The sequence below is a fragment of the Castor canadensis genome, chromosome 16, assembly GCF_047511655.1.
Source record: "Castor canadensis chromosome 16, mCasCan1.hap1v2, whole genome shotgun sequence".
Classification (NCBI taxonomy): domain Eukaryota; kingdom Metazoa; phylum Chordata; class Mammalia; order Rodentia; family Castoridae; genus Castor; species Castor canadensis.
Genome location: NC_133401.1, coordinates 56,168,536 through 56,186,569, shown reverse-complemented (window position 1 = coordinate 56,186,569; position 18,034 = coordinate 56,168,536). Strand labels below are relative to the sequence as shown.

The 18,034-nt window shown below is 39.4% G+C and overlaps 1 protein-coding gene and 1 long non-coding RNA gene across 11 annotated transcripts in view; one reads left to right on the top strand and one right to left on the bottom strand.

Moving 5' to 3' along the window:
* The window catches only part of Gria1 (glutamate ionotropic receptor AMPA type subunit 1), a 348,064-nt gene that overhangs the window by 26,629 nt on the left and 303,401 nt on the right, over nt 1–18,034 (bottom strand). The window lies entirely within an intron of this gene.
* LOC141417837 (uncharacterized) overlaps nt 1–18,034 on the top strand; it is a 71,376-nt gene that overhangs the window by 15,470 nt on the left and 37,872 nt on the right. The window contains exon 1 of one of the 3 annotated variants that reach the window (XR_012442451.1): nt 1,729–1,988. The exons of the other annotated variants lie outside the window; for them this stretch is intronic. This is a non-coding gene — a long non-coding RNA (uncharacterized lncRNA). Of the gene's footprint in view, nt 1–1,728; nt 1,989–18,034 lie in introns of those variants that run through there. 3 annotated transcript variants of the gene reach the window in all.

The following is an 18,034-nucleotide window of genomic DNA, read 5'->3' as shown; positions in this document are numbered from 1 at the left end:
AGAAAAAAACAGATTCATCAGAAGGCCATGGTTGAGTCTTTCCTGAGGCATTCAGGACAATCTGACTTCATTTATGTGACCACTACTCAGGGTTAAGACAAAGGCAAGGAGGGTTAGAAGTAATTCAGTTGGAATTACCATGCTTGACAGTTGACAGCTTTGGAGACCACAGACACCTGCTCTAGGAAGTCAGGTTAGTGTTCATCAGATCCTAAGGCAGGGGTTTCTGGTCACATGATGACAACCATGTACATTTGACATATCCAGAGCCATCTGTAGGGGCCAAGGGAGTCTACCTCAATTTCCATACTGACAGCTCCTATCTGCCTACTGAGACAGGTACCGGTCCCATTGGTGCATGAGCAAATGACTGGACCCATGTGGTTTACTGGGTCTGCCCCCTGCCCCTTTAAGTACCAAATCTATTTCTTTAGACCTTTTCATCTTCCATCTATCTACTTTTTCCTAAAAATTTCTCTAACAATTGTGTCACCTTAAATGTAGGCTCAGTTTTTATTTAACTTAGCCAGAAGCAGACTACTATGAAGCAATAATGGGATGAAGGAGAGTGATTTGGAGGAGCTGTGTCAAGAGTAGGTAGTGAGGGCCATCATATCCAGCCTTGACCCCATGGTCTCTTGCCCTGATCCTTTTACTATTATGAACTTTCAGATTCTCCCATTCTACCCCACTGTTGACTGCGGACATTTTTATTTTCATTGCCTTTGTTATTTGTTTGTTTTTGAAAGAGCAGAACTTTGGCTATTTGGTGACTCTACCAAATTTGTCCAAAAGCCCCTGCTTCTCCCCCGACGAGAAGCATGTTGATCTCTCCCTAGGAAACACTTCTGACTCACAGGAGCTCTGTTTACTACGACCATTACCTTTTATTTATGCTTGTCAGTCGCTGGGCAGCTAACTAGACTGTGGCATATGGATCCCCACAGGCAAAGCAGAGACTCCAAATGCTGGTTTGCTGCTTGAAAAGGAGTTCATATTTATGATTTCACTTACCCTACATTGGGAGCTTAAATGTGGCAATTTCAAGCTGGGAAAACAATTTCCATTAACAGCTCATAGAAATGCACTCTTTAGTCTTTTAGACACATTTATAGACTAGGCCAACTCCCTCATCAGGCCCAATCTCAAAAGAAAAAAAAATAAACAAGGTCTCTGGGTTTGAACAACCACACAAAGGACATTGCTAACCCTGGGATTTTTCCTGAGGGAGGTTCCATCCTGCAATAGGCAGACATTGCTTAGATTTTGTGTCTTTTTCTTTTCCTTCCTCCTCTACTTTTCCATTTTAAGGCAGGTAGAAAAACTCAAATGGGGCAGCGTCAGTGCAGGGACAAAAGGGAACTGGGCACAGTAGGGGGAAGTACTGGAGTGACTCAAAAAGGGAGTAAAGAACTTAGGGCAACCAAGTTCTTCATTATCATTTTTGCTGTGAACTATGTGATTGCTTTTCTACCTTTAAAAATAGGAACTTTGTTGTTTGTTCTTCTCAGGCACAGAATCTAGTCTAGGGTCAAGAGTGTGAAGAAGTGTTTAGGGAAAGTGAATATTTCTTATGGGAAGAGCCCCACCAGACACAGCACAGGAGGAGTTTGTGTCCTGTGTTGCTGGGCTCATGGCCTCACAACTGGGTTGAACAGGGACTGTCTGAAATTGTTCCTCTTCCTGGGAGATTCTTTGTACTTGACTGTGATCCCTTTTGCTGTCATGTTGTGCTAGCTGATTGGTCTGTTGGCCAAATCACTTCAAATGCACTGCTAGTTCCCAGAGTAGAGAAGATTTTTTCTATATTTTTTAGACCCTTTTCCTCAACATTTATTATAGGGTGCACTACGTAGTATAGGAGTTTGAGAAATACTTTTCATGTTTTTCCAGATGAATGAATAAACAAATGAATGGCTGAAATTAAATGCAGTATCATCTATTTGGTAAACTTAGCTATCTGGAACATAACAGAAAAGGACCAGCAGGTAAGCAAAGCAAGTGCACAAGGTCATTGGGATCATTGAAGTTAACACTTATTTTATGAGGTATATATTGTGGGCCAGGCATTGTACTAAGCTCTTTACCTGCTTTACTGTTCTTAATACCAACACCCCAATTTGGATGTCATATTTTAACTCTTTGCATTCTACAAACAACTGCATAACTTGCCTAAGGTTCTGACCTGTCTCTGTGTGAATAAAGCCACACACATAACCACTGTGCTATATGGCCTTCCAGAGATAGGTTGCTGTGTAATCCCTTCCTAGATTCACTTAGTCCTCTCCATCCCAATCAGTCCTTTATAAAACTTTTGCTTTGCACAGAATTGTAACATCCATGAATTTCCATTCTCCATGCCTGAGCAGAGAAAAGGCAGCAATAAGAAAAGCCTCAGTGTAGGCCATTTCATAAGATGCTAATAAACAACTAGATAACACAGAAGGGGTCAAGCAAGTGTTGTCTTTGTTTCTTCCTCCTTTTCCTCCTAAAACTGCCTCCCTTCCTTCCTTATTTATTTTCTTCCTTCCTCTCTTATTCCTTTCTTCCTCTTTTCTATCATTTTTTCCTTCTTGAGAAAAAAATGACCAAGCTGAAGAGGTGATAGTTTGAGGCTATTCTGGCTCTGGCCAACAGCCTTATTATTTGTGCATTCCAGAAGATTCATTGGGTTCTAACACAATGTTATTGATACTTGGTAATGATAGAGAAATCAAGAAATGGTTATATTCAACATATCTAGAACAAGAGTTAGAGCTATGAATTTGATTTTAAAATATTCCTTTGAAAAATGTTACATTAACCTCCCCCCCCCACACAAATCTTGGAAAACGTAGGCTTGTGGATAGCAGAGGCTATCATTGAGCAATAGTTTTTCAGACATATAGAGTTCATGGATGAAGAAAAAAATGATGAAATGTGGGTTTGAGAACCAACATAGATGTGAATTAAATACTAATTTTGTTAAGCAAAACTATTTAAAGAGAAGAACTATCGTCTATTGGCATTTTTCTTTAATAGAAGTAAGGACACTCACTCAAAGAAATAAGAACAACACTTCAGAATAAAGTGAAGTCTTTCAGGTTGAATGAATTTAGAAACATTGCTCTTATTTTCCTTATTCCACTTCATGCTAGTGATAACTTTTCTTGGGCAAGCAGTGACTGGTCCATGCTCAGGATTTAGAAAATTCTGTGCAAGAAAAATAAATGTCTTTCAGTTGGCCACATCTAAGGTCTGGTTTTGTATTTTCACTATTGTTACGAAGGATAAAATCCTTAAGAGTCAGTGTGGACTGCTGTCCATGGAACTTTCTCTCAAATATATAATATTTTAAGTCATAAAGCAAGAATTAGTAAACATAGAAAATTGAAATAATTCCCTGTATCCTATCAGACCACAATGAAATACCATTAGAACTCAATAGAAAAGAAATTACAGAAAAAATTCAAACATATAGAGATTGAATGATACATTGTTGAATCACCAGTGGGTCACTGAAGAAATAAGGGAGAAAGTTAAAAAGTTCCTAGACAGCAATAAAAAATGAAAACGCAATCTACCATAACCCATAGGATACAGCAAAGGCAGTGCTAAGAGGAAAGTTTATAGCTATGAATGTCTGCATCGAGACAGAGAGAGAGAGAGAGAGAGAGAGAGAGAGAGAGAGAGAGAGAGAGAGAGATCTCAAGTAAATAGCCTAATTCAAATCCAAAACTAGCAGATGAAAAGAAATAATAAAGATTAGGGAAGAAATTAATAATATGGAGACTAAAAAATATGCAGAAAATCAATGAAACAAAAAAATTGGTTCTTTGAAAAGATAAATAAGATTGATAAACCCTTAGCCAAAATGACCAAAAGGAGGAGGGAAAGACCCAAATTAATAAAATTAGAGATGAATAAAAGGGATATTAGAACAGATACCAAAGAAATCCACATGATCAAGAGGGAATACTTTGAAAACCTATATTCAAATAAACTGGAAAATCTGAACTGAATAAATTTCTAAATTCATTTGACCTACCAAAATGAACCAGGGGGATATAAACCACTTAAATAGATCTACAACAAGCAATGAGATTGCATGATAAAGAGTCTCCCAACAAAGTAAAGCCCAGAACCCAAACGATTCACTGCCAAATTCTACCAGACTTTTAAAGAAGAGCATCAACACCTCAAGCTTTTCAATGAAATAGACAAGGAAGGAATGATGCCAAATGCATTCTTTGAAGCCAGTATTAAAGTCATCCAACACTGGACAAGAACACCACAAAAAAGAATTATAGAGTAATCTCTTTAGTGAACATAGATGCAAAAATTCTCAAAATACTTGTGAACCAAATTTAATAATACCTTAAGAAGATCATACACCATAATCATGTTGGTTTCATTCCAGGTGTGTAAGGATGGCTCAATATGCATAAATCAATCCATCTCACCCCTGTCAGAATTGCCATCATCAAGAAAACAACCAGAAGTGCTGGTGAGGATGCAGGGATAAAGGAACCCTTATACATTGTTGACGGGAATATAAACTAGTATGGCTGTCAGTATGGAGGTTCACCCAAAAGCTAAAAATAAACTTCCCTTATGACCCTGCTATACCACTGTAGGACATATATCTCAGTGAATGCAAATCAACACATAAGAAAGACACCTGAATACCCATGTTTATTGCAATAGCAAAACTGTGGAATCAGTCAAGGTGCCCAACAACCAATGAATGAATAAAGAAAATATGACATGTATATATACACACACACAAATCTATGTGTATGTATATATCTAATTATGGAATATTACTTAGACATAAAGAAAAGTGAAATTCTGTCATTTTCAGGAAGATGGATGGAACTGGAGATCATTATGTTAAGCAAGATAAGCCAAGCTCAAAAAGCTAATATTGCATATTTTGCTCATTTGTGGACTCTAGACCTAAAATGATGGTGATGATGATAATGATGAAATGTGAATGAAAAAGGGGGACTGTCTGGGAGGGGGAGTCAGTGATTCAGTGGCAGGGAGGGGAAATGAAAGGATACTGAAGGATAAGGTAGATGGAAGTGCAAAACGTATACATAGGAGGACAGCGAAATCAAACCTATTGAACACTGTATGAAAAGGGGGAGAGGGGAAGGGTATATAATGGAAGGGATGAACTTATTCAAAGTACAATGTATATATTCATGAAATTATTATAATGAACCATTCTTAATATTATTAATATATGGTAATTAAAAATAATAAAAAGAATCAACATGGAGTGTTTTGTTCTCTTCCACAAGGTTCAAGTGGAGTTCACTAGGTGTCCCTCCAAATGGGTTCATGTGTGATGTTCACCTTGATGAGCCCAAGAGGACTGACTCTGGTGGTACATGACTAATGTTATAAGTATTATTATTCAGAATAGATTTGACAGAATAACTTTAAACTTAGGTTACAAGTGGTTTGCAAAGTGCAACTATCTTTCCATTTTAAAAATTACCCATTTTACTGGTGCTAAATTATGAGGGAGGAATACTGTATGAGTACTTATGTAACACCAATTGTGATAGTCAGGAATTTTATCTTTTTAGTAAAACATAAGTAATGAAAGATAAGAGACTGGTCTTTTCTTCAGTGGTGGGGATCAAACATATAGCCTCATGCATTCTAGGCAAGTGCTCTACCATTGAGCTATACCCCTAGTTCAAAGGCTGGAAATTTTTATTAAAACAATTAAAACAGAATAGATTGAACCTCAAAGAGTAAAAAGTCTTCAGAGAATATCTGGGTATTCTAGATGAGTGTTCCTATAAACTACTTCCAGCCTGTGTCAGTCTCAGATTCTTCATTCACCCTCAGGAATCATCTCTGGGGTAGCTCTGCTAAATGTGGATCCCTGGTCCTGGGCAATTCCCATTCTGACTAGCTATAACTGTCCTGGACTAATCATATCAGCCATCTGAGCCTCAACGTCTTCACCTCTCAAATAGTACAACAGATGTACCATGGACTATTAATGAGCTGTTTTGTGTAAATAATTTAATTAGTAGTAGTAATAAATGATAATAACATCACTGTCATTGTCATAGACCTAACACTTGAACTGGAGTCAGAGACCTGAGCCCTACCACTTATCGTTGTCATTGGGCAAGCCAATGAACTTCCCCAAGCCTCAGCTTCTCATTTGTAAAATAGAGACCACAATTTATCCTGATCCCATAATAGAAAATCAACAAATATTCATTAGCTCTAATTTATCTAGGATTCAAAGTATAGAATAGCAAAAGATGCCATGATATATGGATTGATCCCTGATTTTACCTGAAAATGATTTTAGAGACAAAAAAAAAAAATCCCTGAGATGACTTTATTTCTTGTATTTTCTGCTTTTTCCTGAAAGTGGAAGTCAGTTGTCCATTAATTAGGTATTCTTCATAGATTGTTGTTACTTAAGATTAGTTTTATATACTTTAAAGAAACTCTAAGTGAAAATGACTAGGAAGTGGTTTTAGATTCAGTGTGATGTTGATAATTTTATATGAATATAATATAAAAAGAGACATTAGCATCACACAAAGGGAGGTGATTATCTTCTTCCTCCCATTTATCCCATCTCCTTTTCAGTACTGTGTTCAGTACTAGACAACAAATTTAAGGAATATTGACATATTGGGATATTACAAGAGAATAACCATAATGATGTGTACAGACTTAGAACCATGGAGTAATGTTGAAGGAGGTATGATTTGGGGCAAGTATTAGAACTGCCTTCAAATATCCTGAAGGACCTACATAAAATTCAGAGCAAATTTATACTGTACTTTTGCCTTCTATACGAATAGGCAAAAGTTATGGGGGCTCATTTTGATTTAATATGAAGAAGAACTGACAAATAGAACCAAGGAAAAATGGAATTGGCTACTTTCAGAGAGACCCCTTGAGATGGAGGCAATTCAGTGAGAGACCAGATGGTTATCTATCAGGATTTTTACAGAAGGGACTTTACTTTGGATAGGAGACTATAATACTTGGCCATAAACTCACTCTAATAATTAAGAAGGCTGAGGAATGACTACTATGTGCTAGCACCATGACAGCTCCTAAGCACACAGTAATGTGTAAGACAGACATGGTCCTTGCCCTTGTGAAACTCACAGTCTAACTGGAGAAATAGATAGTGAATAGAAATGCTAAGTTCTGTGAAGGAATCAGGGAGAGATGACCAAGGATGCAGAGGTAGTTAAGGAAGGAGAATCTAAGGAGATGACATTTAAGCTGAGACAGAGGGAGCCAAATTTGGAAAAGAGGAGAAGTTTGAGTGATAGGAGACTACATTTCAGGTTTAAGAAGGCTGTTGGAGCCCCATGAGGATGAGATGGGAGAAGCTGGCAGGGACTTTGGACTTTGCACAACATGGCAAGTGTTCAGAGTTTTATTTTGAGATTGGAAGGTCTGATCCAGGAGTGAAAGGTAGTTTTTAAAAGAAATTTAATTAGCTCACTTATTAAGGAGAAAGGACTGAACTGGGATGAGTGGAGGCCAGTTAGAAGACTGCTGGAGGGGCCCTGGCAAGAGTTGATTATGTGCTGGAATATATATTGAGATGGGGGTTTTGGATTGGTTATGGGGGAGGAAGCAATGAAGAGATTTGAGTTGATTTCTGTCTTGAGAATGTGGTAAGTGGTGGAATCATTTGTCAACCTGAAAGAGACTAAAAGAGATGAGTTGGGAGAAACTCAAGAGATCAGCTTTGGATGGGTTAAGTTTAAGATGCTTAGGAGATAACCAAGTGATGATATCAATCATCCTGGAAGATATGAACCTGCAGATTGAAGGAGAGGGTCAGTCTCGCGATCTAAACTCAAGAGTCTATAATTTGAATAATATAACTGATCTGCAAGGATCATCACAGTGAATTATATAAAGGGCTCAAATACTAATGGTTATAATAATTGCTTGTATAATTAAACAAACCCCTAGTGGAACTTTTCCTTTGCCAAGTCCTGTGCTTGGCCCGAAGTAAAGTAAACATAAAGCAAAAATAAAAAACAAACTAAAAGGAACCAGGCATAGTTCTAGTGAGGCAAAATTAGAGGCATCTGAACTGCTCAGGTTCAGACAGATGTTTGGCATAAAGGGAGATGATGAGGCCAGCTGGTAGTCACCAACATGGTGACATACATGGCATTTGTTCCCCAAGAGGGCCAATGAGAACAGGGTGCCCTCAAATAGCTGACCCCGGATCTTCAATCTCAGGAGCTGATGGGTCTAGGTGGTCCTTGAATCACTGAATTATCTTTGGAAGTCTTAAGGGTGGAGAGCTGGGAGCTCTGCAAAGACAGTTTCCAGGATGTCCTCATACACATTAATGTTCAAGGTGTCTGACCTTGTCCTCTGAAAAAGCTTACAGGAAAATTAAGACTTGAAAAAGCAGGCAAGAGAAGTATTTCAATAGTTGTAATTAAGTCTCAACTTATGAAATGCTAAGGACAGGATGCTGGGCTTCAATTATCCACTTTTCCATTCTTGTCTCCAAAACCTTGAATTCAAGACTCTTGAGAGTATTGGGTGAAATGACCCTTGGAGTCCCATCCAGTTTGCAGTGACATGCTCCCCCAAAGGAAGTTTGAATTTTAATCACACCAGGCTGCTAGGCCTCCTCCTTCCCTCCAACCAGTGTGCCTCTGCTGGCTTCCATTACTTGCTTCTTGCTGTTCTCCCCAACTTCTCTCCTATGACCTACTGGCTCTCCCCATGTCTTCTTTGTACTTGAACATTTGATTTCTTGTTGATCTTTCCTTTAAACTTTCCTGGCACTTAGCAGTCAATTCATTGCACTGCCTACTACTACTTTGTGCATTTTAGTCTTAGTCTTCAATTTGATTATATAAGATCTTTGAAGTAAAGAGTTGGTGCCTTCAGGTCAACTCCCCAAAATATTTATGAGGACCAGTTAAGTGTCAAGTGCTGGCTAGGTACTTAGGAAGAATGAAGAGCTGAATAAATTATAAACCATTATAAAACTCACTCTTTAAGGAACATACAATCTAGGAGGCAGAAGAGTTTCTCAAAAGTTCATGAAAAACTATTGGATTTTAGCTGGTGGAGTGGCTCAAATGGTAAAGTGCCTGCCTAGCAAGCATCAGGCCCTGAGTTCAAACCCCAGCACTATAAAAAAAAAAAAAGACTATCAAGTTTTAAAATAAAAGACTATGGAAGAACCCAAAAAAGAGGGAGGTTAATTCTAAGAATGGGTAGGAGTTAGGAAACCTGCAGAGAGTGTTCCGTGACCAGGGCAAAATAAGAGCAGAAATCCAGAGCCTGGAGTATGTGGTCATGATGAGGGGGAGCTTTTGGGAGATGAGGTTAAAACATCTGACAATCCAAATTATGAGTATCCTCAAATGCTTATGCTGAGAAGTCAACCCTTTACCCATACCTCTGCTTCTTCCTCTTCTTCCTCCTCTTCCTCTCCCTTCTTCTTTCCCTCCTTCTCCCCCTCCTTATTCTTCTTTGCAAGGGAAGGCCAGCCTCAGACAGGCAGCCCATCTTTACCACAGAGGGAAAATGATAGTTAGTTATAAATAAATATATATCAATTAACTGAAAAATATAATGGCTTCTATGAGAGGAATAGGGAGAGAATAATCTAGATTGAAATTTTAACCCTAGATTCAGGGATGATTGAGATAGCAAGTCACTTTAGTAAAAACAGGGCTCACATGGAAATCTGGGGTTGGTGGTCATTAGAAGAAAAATTGAGTTTATCCTATGACATGCCAGAGGGCAGAATTAGATCAGAGAGAAAGGCCATAGAGGCACAGATTATTGCTTAATATGAAGGGCATCACTGGCATGTTAGAGATCTGTTGGCAACTGTTACTTGAAAGATAGTGATTTGGTGGGACACTGTTGGTGGGATGATTGTCAATAATAACATGGAATGAATTCATTAACCAGATGAAAAGTTGAGATTTGATTCATGGACTCCAAAAGACTGTTCCAACGAGCTGGGGTAATTTGTGATGGAGCAGACATATATTTCCATTTCCTTCTTTCTTTTTTTAAATGTTAACATATTCCATCTCTTATTAAGTGATATTTATAAAAGATGGTAACTTTTTTTTCATTTCTTTCAATGTCTTTCCTTGGCACCCCATCTATTTTTTTTTTTTTAATTCTGTACTGGTACATGGTGTTGTAGCCTGGGAACCACTAGACTTCTAGGGCCTGAAATATCAAAAGACTATCCATCTACTTCAAGAAGGGGGTGAATAGTTATCGATAAGTGAGACTTTAAAACATTTAGGAGAGGAGCTACTGAGGGTGAGAATTTCCTTGCACTGGGCTGAAGGTCAATGCACAAGTGAGCTTGGTTCTTCTAATTCTTCCTTCCCCAGAGACTGAAAGTTCAGAGGCCCAGGATCTTCCTTTCTCCCTTTACACTTTTCCTGAGCTGAGCAGGCTTCAGTAGTTCCTCTGACTCAGGGTCATGGAGGGTGATTAAATCACTTCTGCTGAGGAGAAAGGTTATTGCGGTGAGATTTTCTGCTTCTTTGCCAAGGCCAACCATGGTTATTTTGCTGGTAGTGGGGACCTGAGCATCAGCAAGAACCAAAGCTTATCCATACTGTCATAGCTGAGGGAAGGGCGTTGAGTACAGGAAAGGACCAGGCGTTGGGGGGGCTGGGTCCTGGACAGCACTGTCTTAATCGTTTCCCTTTTGGACAATGGTCTCAATGTCCCCTTCCATCTTTAGTTCACTTTACATTATTGGCTGAATGGATCATTGAAAGTAAAGTGACTAAGAAGCAGTTAACTGGGTATCAAGCTGAAGGTCAATAGGATTCTGCTGATCTCGTGGCTTAGGGTGGTAAATAAAGTGAGAGAGGCTAAACAATGACCAAACAGAAGGAAACAGAGTTAGTGGGGCTGTACCAGGAGCCTCAATTAAAATGCAGACATCCCCAGGTCTCCCTAAGGAATGTAGATAGATAGGATCAGTTATCTCCCCCTGTGACCATTCTAGGTGGTGCTCCCTCTTGAGCACACTCAGGGAACAGACAATCTGTGATCAGTGAATCAGCCAGAAGACACAGGCTTTACCTTGGATTTCTGACTCTACAAAAACACAAAGAAACTGGCTTTAAGAAAGGCAAAATCATACAGAGAGCATTCCTTAATCTCTCTTTCCTGGGTAGAAGAAAGGATGTGAAGATTTGATTCTTAGTGATTTCTCATGTTCTATGATCCATCAAGTAGCTGTCACTAGGGCAACTAGGTCATTGTGGTTTGTCTAACACTTTCTTGGTTTTTAACACCAGAAGTTCCATATCCTGGAAATTCCTTCAATTCTAAGCACACCAGGACAGTTGGTCACTCTGACTATTTGTAGAATGGGAATAATTACATGCTTCTGCCCCAGCTCCTTGTAGTGCAAGGTCAAATGAGGTCACAGATAGAAAGTGACTTGAGACTAATTCTGGGCACATGTAGGTGGCTAGGTTGGAAGCACCATAAAATCTGCCTTATGTGTTGGTACATGGTCTACCTAGCCCACTTTGCTACTTTGTGGGTCTATTCATCTCACAGGCTTCTAACATATATGGTCTCTGCAAATCCTCTCACAGTGAACCCAGGCAGAGTGGATGAAGCCTTGTTTTCCAATCCTACCATGCTTGCATGCCCTGTAACAGCAAATGTATCACTCAGTTACTCATATCCACTCCTTTGATTAGTTTGAGAGCTCTATATTGGCAGGAACCCAACACGCCACACCATAACCAACATAGTAACTGCTTGATAGATGTTTGTTGAATGAAGGAGTAGTTTTAAATTCCTGAGATCTACCACAGGAGTTGGTTAAATCTTCAGAAACTGCACCCTAGCTTTACATGTGTGAATACATATTGCTGGCCCCATAACTTTCTTTAGAGTTCTATGCTAAGATCAGATAATATAGCTCAGGGACCTGGATTGGAGACATGAAGTATGGTTCCCTTAGTAAGTAGTCTATAGAAAGAAAGCATTGCTAAGGCACATCTGATTCCCAGCTTGCCCCATATTATGAGAGGCCAGTTATCAACAGCTCCTCTGCAGCTCACAGTAAACCACATCTGGTCTTGTAATGCAGAACCATTTGTTAGCAGCAGTAGGCACACAGGTATGTGTCAGATGAGTTCGAGATGCTTGACAAAAGATAACAGAGGGAATGAGGGAGATCTCTTCACAATTAAGAGAGGGAGTGGGAAATGAAATGAAATGAAATTCTCATTTCATTCACCAATGGTTCAATGAAAAGAAGGAAAGATGAGCCAATTGTAAAGACTAGCCACGGAAACGCAGTTGTCAGTATGAATGGGATGATGGGCAGGAAAGCAGGAGCATTATTTTCTTATGAGCTTTAAAATACACAAGGCATAAGGCTGGGGAATTATCTCTTCCAGTGATAAAGACTCCTGAAGAAGAGTAGAAAATTCTGATCTCTCAGGCCTCCCACTACAGCCTGACACTGTGTCTCTAGCTCTTACGCCCTTCCTCTTGCCCCTTCTACTACCATCCATAGTCCCTCATCTCTTGTTTGGGCAGTCCCACTTGTATCTGTGTCTATAATAGAATTCCATGAGAGATTTCATTTAAGCAAGTGTTACTGAAAACAGCAGTAACAAAAATCAAAAAACGATGCATGAATACTTCCTCTTTTTTCCTGTCCTATTTGCTCATAGTACTTTTGTCTGTCTTGCCTATAGATTTTCTCCCCACTGGCTAAGGAACTGTTCAAGACAACTGCCTCTTCCTGAAAGCTTTCTTAGAGTTCCCACTGTAGGGATGGGCAAGATACTGACCACCATATGCATTGCTTTCCCACTCTGCCTTATTTGTTCATTCCTATATTAATTTTTATGACCCTTTCTTTCTCCCTTGCTATTGTCTTCTCTCCTTTCTTCTCTCTAAAATGTGATTACTATTAAAAAATTTAAAATTTTGGATAGTTCACAGAAAACTGTGATTTCTGATTCCTTTGAAAAATGAGGTCTACCAACATACCATGTCAGTATTAGACTGGAACTAATAGGAGGCCATCCCCTCTAGACAAGGTGCAAATCCTTGTCATTTGTGTGATCTCCCTGGACCTCTATGACTGCATCTACTTATAGCATAGTGTAATGGATAAGTGCATAGATGTTGAACCCAGATTCAAATTCTAGCTCTGTCATTTACTTAACCTATCTGTGCCACCAATTCATTATCTATAAAATGAGATTCTTAATAGTACCTTCTTCATGCTTGTGAGGATTACATAAATTAGGGAAGGTATATGAGGATTTAGGGACTGCTTATCATAGGAAACAAGTGCTCAGTAATTATTAATTATGATTATTGTTTATCATAGTGATTGCACACTGTGTTTTGTTTCTTGGAGCAGAGAAGTGTTGTCTATACTCATGACTCTATTAAAGATGAGGAAAACACATAGGGCTTGTCCTTATCCTGTTCACTCATTTTTTAAATCTGGCCCTTGGGATTCTGTTCACTCATTTTCTTTTTTTTTAAATCTGGCTCCTGGGACCATTTGGGGTTGCCAGTCCCTGTTTTAGATGATGAATCTTGGGAGTGCCAATGTCATAACTTACTCATCTTTGCTTTCTTTAAGAGTACTTCCTTTAGCGTTTAGGGAAAATATACTTGAAATGTTGGTAGAATTAAACCACAGGATCATAGTTATGTCCTTTCATTTGCTGCCTTTAGAATGTTAACTAGTAATGACCAAAGAGACCCATGGGTTGAAAGTCAGTTGGTTTAATTTATGTTATATAGTTTATATAGTTGACTAGTATTTCCTGCTTCTCATGAATTAGAGCAGATGCAGCAAATGATTTGGTAATGTGTTTATAAAGTTAGCATCTACATGATGACATGTGACAAGCAATCACTAGGATTTTCTGTGTGTTAAATGCTCTCACAGGTTCTCTGGGACAGTTGGCTTCTTGTTTCACTGAACTATATCCGTAAATATAGGTGGTAGGGGGAAGGATGCAAAGGAATAGAAATGGGAAAAATCTGTAGTGTTTGTGGGCCACAAAAAAGGCTGGCTTGACTTGTGCTATGGATTTTTCTTTTTAAAAAATTTCTCCAAAGGAGAAATGGTAATAGAGAATGTGATTAAGAGGTCATTAGGTTCTTTTTCTGCTAGATGTTTGTACTGAGAAAGGATGAATAATGTATGTAAATTTCCTTGCCTGGCTTTCTTTTGCTTAAGGACTCTCTGGGCTTCCCACATCCACCTTGTTAGAACACTTTGGTAAGGGTTTCATCTGAATCTCTGTCCCTTTTCCTTCTGGAAAAGGTGGATTAGATATAATTATTGATCCATGATCTCAGGCCATTGGGCCATTTATAAACTGTTACTAGAACAGATGGCCCAGAATTCCTTCCAGGGGCTCAACTCAGGGCTACCTTTCATCCATATCTTCCTGTCTGTACTCAGAAACCAGGCTTTGCTTAGATATTAGCACTTTCTTCCTCCAGGCTTGTGGATGGATGCTGTATGGCTATTAATTAAGCATCATTGGTGCACTGAGTGAAAAGGGGATTAAACTGCCCATTTGAATCTCTCTCTCTCTCTCTCAATCTCTCTCTCCCTCCGTATCTTGAAATTTCCATCTTATTACAATGGAAAGAACTTGAGCGTGATCTGTCCCAGAGACAATAATCATCTCTAATGTGGGTCAGAACTCCTCCTCCCCAAACGGTATAGATGGCAAGTGCTGAGAGGAAATAGAAAGGAAAAGGAGAAGTGAGTGGAGAAGAGGAGAAAAGAGATTCATATTCAAGAAATCTTCCTGCTAGGGCTAGGGACATGGCTCAAGCAGTAGAGGTTCTGGGTTTAATCCCCAGTACTGAGAAAAGATTCTTCTTGCACCATAAACTCTCATAGAGTTCATCAGTGATTCATTTAATTCCTAAGACAAACTTAGAGCAAGATCTCATGTGGAAGATGAGAAAACTAAGCTTTGGAGATATTAAATAAAGAAGGTTATAACCTTTCTTAATCACTTTATTATGTGCCAGGTATTGTGCTAAGTACTTTGTATTGTCTTATTTAATTACTTAACAACCATTGAAATAAATATTAGTGTAATCTCCAGTTTTTATATTTGGGGAAAGTTAGGCTTGGAGAGGTGAAGTATTTTTCCAAGTAATTTTTGCTATTAACCGGCAGACCTGGAATTCATTCTCAGTGTGACTTTGGGACTCTAACCATCAGTTGATGGTTCATCACATTGCTTGCCACTTTCCCAAGATCACAAGTGTTGTAAATGTGGAGGGCAGAAGTTGAAGTTAGGGTTGAGTAACACCAAAGCACATTTGTTTTCCAAACCCACGAGCCCCAGTGGCAGAGCCAAAGGGTAACAAATCCTTCTTCCCTCCTGGTCTGCCTTTGTATTATAGCAGCTGCCTTTTTAGAAAAGGCAAAAAAGAAGTGAGTCTGAAATAAAGTTGCTGATGAGAGGGAGGGTGAAAAAAAGGAGATGCTATTTTTGACAGAAGCAGCCTCTTAAAAGAAAGCAACATACAATTTGTGTATCAGCAGGAGAAAGCAGTGCTTTGGCAGGCAAATCACAGCCCGCACGGTGCTGTTCTCACCTAAGTAAAGGCCATTCATTTCCCGTGTTGTTCATCTCCCTGGAACCATCTTTGCCACCTCATGCATGCCACCTTCCTCCTTTCTCTCTCTTTAATGTGTTGCTTTACCTTTATGAACTTCTCAGCCAGGCATGATAAAAATGGAGCTCTAACAAGAGCAAATACATGCTTGTCTTTGTGATTTCACTAGGATTATGTGACAGAAGTCAGCACTGGAGCTCTAGCCTACCTAGAGATTCAGGAGGGAGTGCTTGGGCTGTGAAGGCCAGCTGGCATCTCATGTCTCCCATGTTTTTGTGGATGCTTTAAGGATAATGCCTTAGAAAGGGCAGAGGCAGTGATGGGTGCCTCCATTAGCACAGTGTTGGGAGTATAGAAAAATGAGGGTTTTTCAGAGCCATGGTTGGTACATAAGCTCCTCCACAAATCATTTTGAGAATCTGGGTATCATCTCTCTGAATCTTGGGTTCTAACCTGTGAAAGGGATATGGTAACATCTAAAGCAAAAGGTGAGAGGAAGATTAATGCTTGAACATCCATAGGATGCTGAATGCTTTGGCTAGCACACAGAAGGTGTGAAATGGATGTAAATCTTCCTTTTCCCATCCCCCACCCCACATATGGTATAATTAGATCAAAATGATCTGCTTTGCATTGTTGAAAGAAATAAAAACAATTGGAAAGTTTTGGAAAGCATAAAAATCTTTTGGTCCAATCTGTCATAGGCAAGCTGGGAAACCTTAATACACATTGATTTACCATTTTCCATTTATAGGTATAGAGCAACATACTAACCTCTGGTATGGCTCCAATTCTGCAGAGGATACTTGTGCCCCACAAATGCAAGCAGTGCAGAATGGAGACAAGGATTCCCTAGGGAATTCAGGCAGAGCAGACAGCAAGCCATTTCCTTTTGTAGAATCTCATTTTTTCTATTTTCATATTGGCTGGGTAGATTTAAGTGTGTGTGTATATGAGTGTGTAGGTGGATAGTTAATGATCTTTAGCTTCTGGATAATCATTTCTTCCTCATACTTGCCCTCCTTATGTCCTTGAGATATAAGGTCACCTAGGGTTGAGAAGAAATTCTGGGATCAAGCTGGCTGAGTTGAATATGTAGCTCAGGCCATCTTGGGCAATTTTTGTAACCTCTTTATGCCTCAGTTTTCTAAATCATATGATGAAGATGAAAACAATGATCTCCATATTGTTGCTATTTAAATAAGATAATGACTATTTAGCAGTGCCTGGAATGGCCAATGATTGATACATTTTAATAATAAATCTTATCATCACTACCACTAAAATGATAAGTCGAGCTCTTGCTGCCTCTTGGCCTAGACTTTTGCACTGGGCTACTCTACCAGTCTCCTCAGAAGCTTTCTTGGTGCTCTTTGTAGTCCATCCTGCATGTCCTGACCTGAGAAAGCTTCTGTATTGATGCAGTTCTCCTTTGGCAAAACCTCCAGTCTCTATTCTACACACACACACCCACACATACACACACACACACTCTCTCTCTCTCTCTCTCTCTGCCTTCCTCGTTTCCTTTGTCCTTGTGTTCCAACTTCCCTCTTTTTTTTTCTTTATCCCCCCATTCCCTCCCTCTCTTCATTTCTCTCCTTCTGAAAAGGGCAGTGAATCCATTCTCTCTGCTCAGAGGGCTTTGTCTCTGATCAGGCCTGACCTGGGTCACTGAGTTCATGGGGTTACCATGACAACAAGTATCCCTGGCTACCCATCAGGAGGCAAGGACCAATTGAAAGGGACTATCATTTTCCTGGGACATACTGTGTCTGTCCTTAGCAGCAGGCCTTGCACCTGTACTATCCTATTGTTGCTACTTGTGAAGAGGGAGGAGGGAGGAAAAGAAATATTATTTTTTAGCATGTTCTCTGTGAGGGAGTACCACAAGTTGTTTTCAGAGGGAGGGAGAGAGAGAGAGAGAGAGAGAGAGAGAGAGAATTTATATCTAATGTGGCCAGTGTGTGCAGGAGGTAAGGGTGAGAGTAGGGGAGTTCATGGATTTCTGATGAACACAATTTGTTTTACAAAGAAGGAAAAAAATAAGTTATTTGACTCAATATGACTTTCTGGTATGTCTCATGGATAGAAAAATGAACATTAATGTGTATACTCTGTGACAGGCACTTTATGCTATTTTATCAAATTGTCAAAGCAATTTCACAGAATTATTACTATTCTGATTTTACAGATAGGAAAACAGACTTATAAAGTTATAGTGCCTTACCCAACAAGATCAGACTGCTGGTGAAGCTCCTGAACTGCAGTCATTTGACACCGTTCTATGCAGTTTCCCCATACCTTTTCTGCTCTGTCTCCTCTGACCACCTACCCATCTCTTTCTTCCTTAAATTTTCTAGCCCTCTTTCCCAAG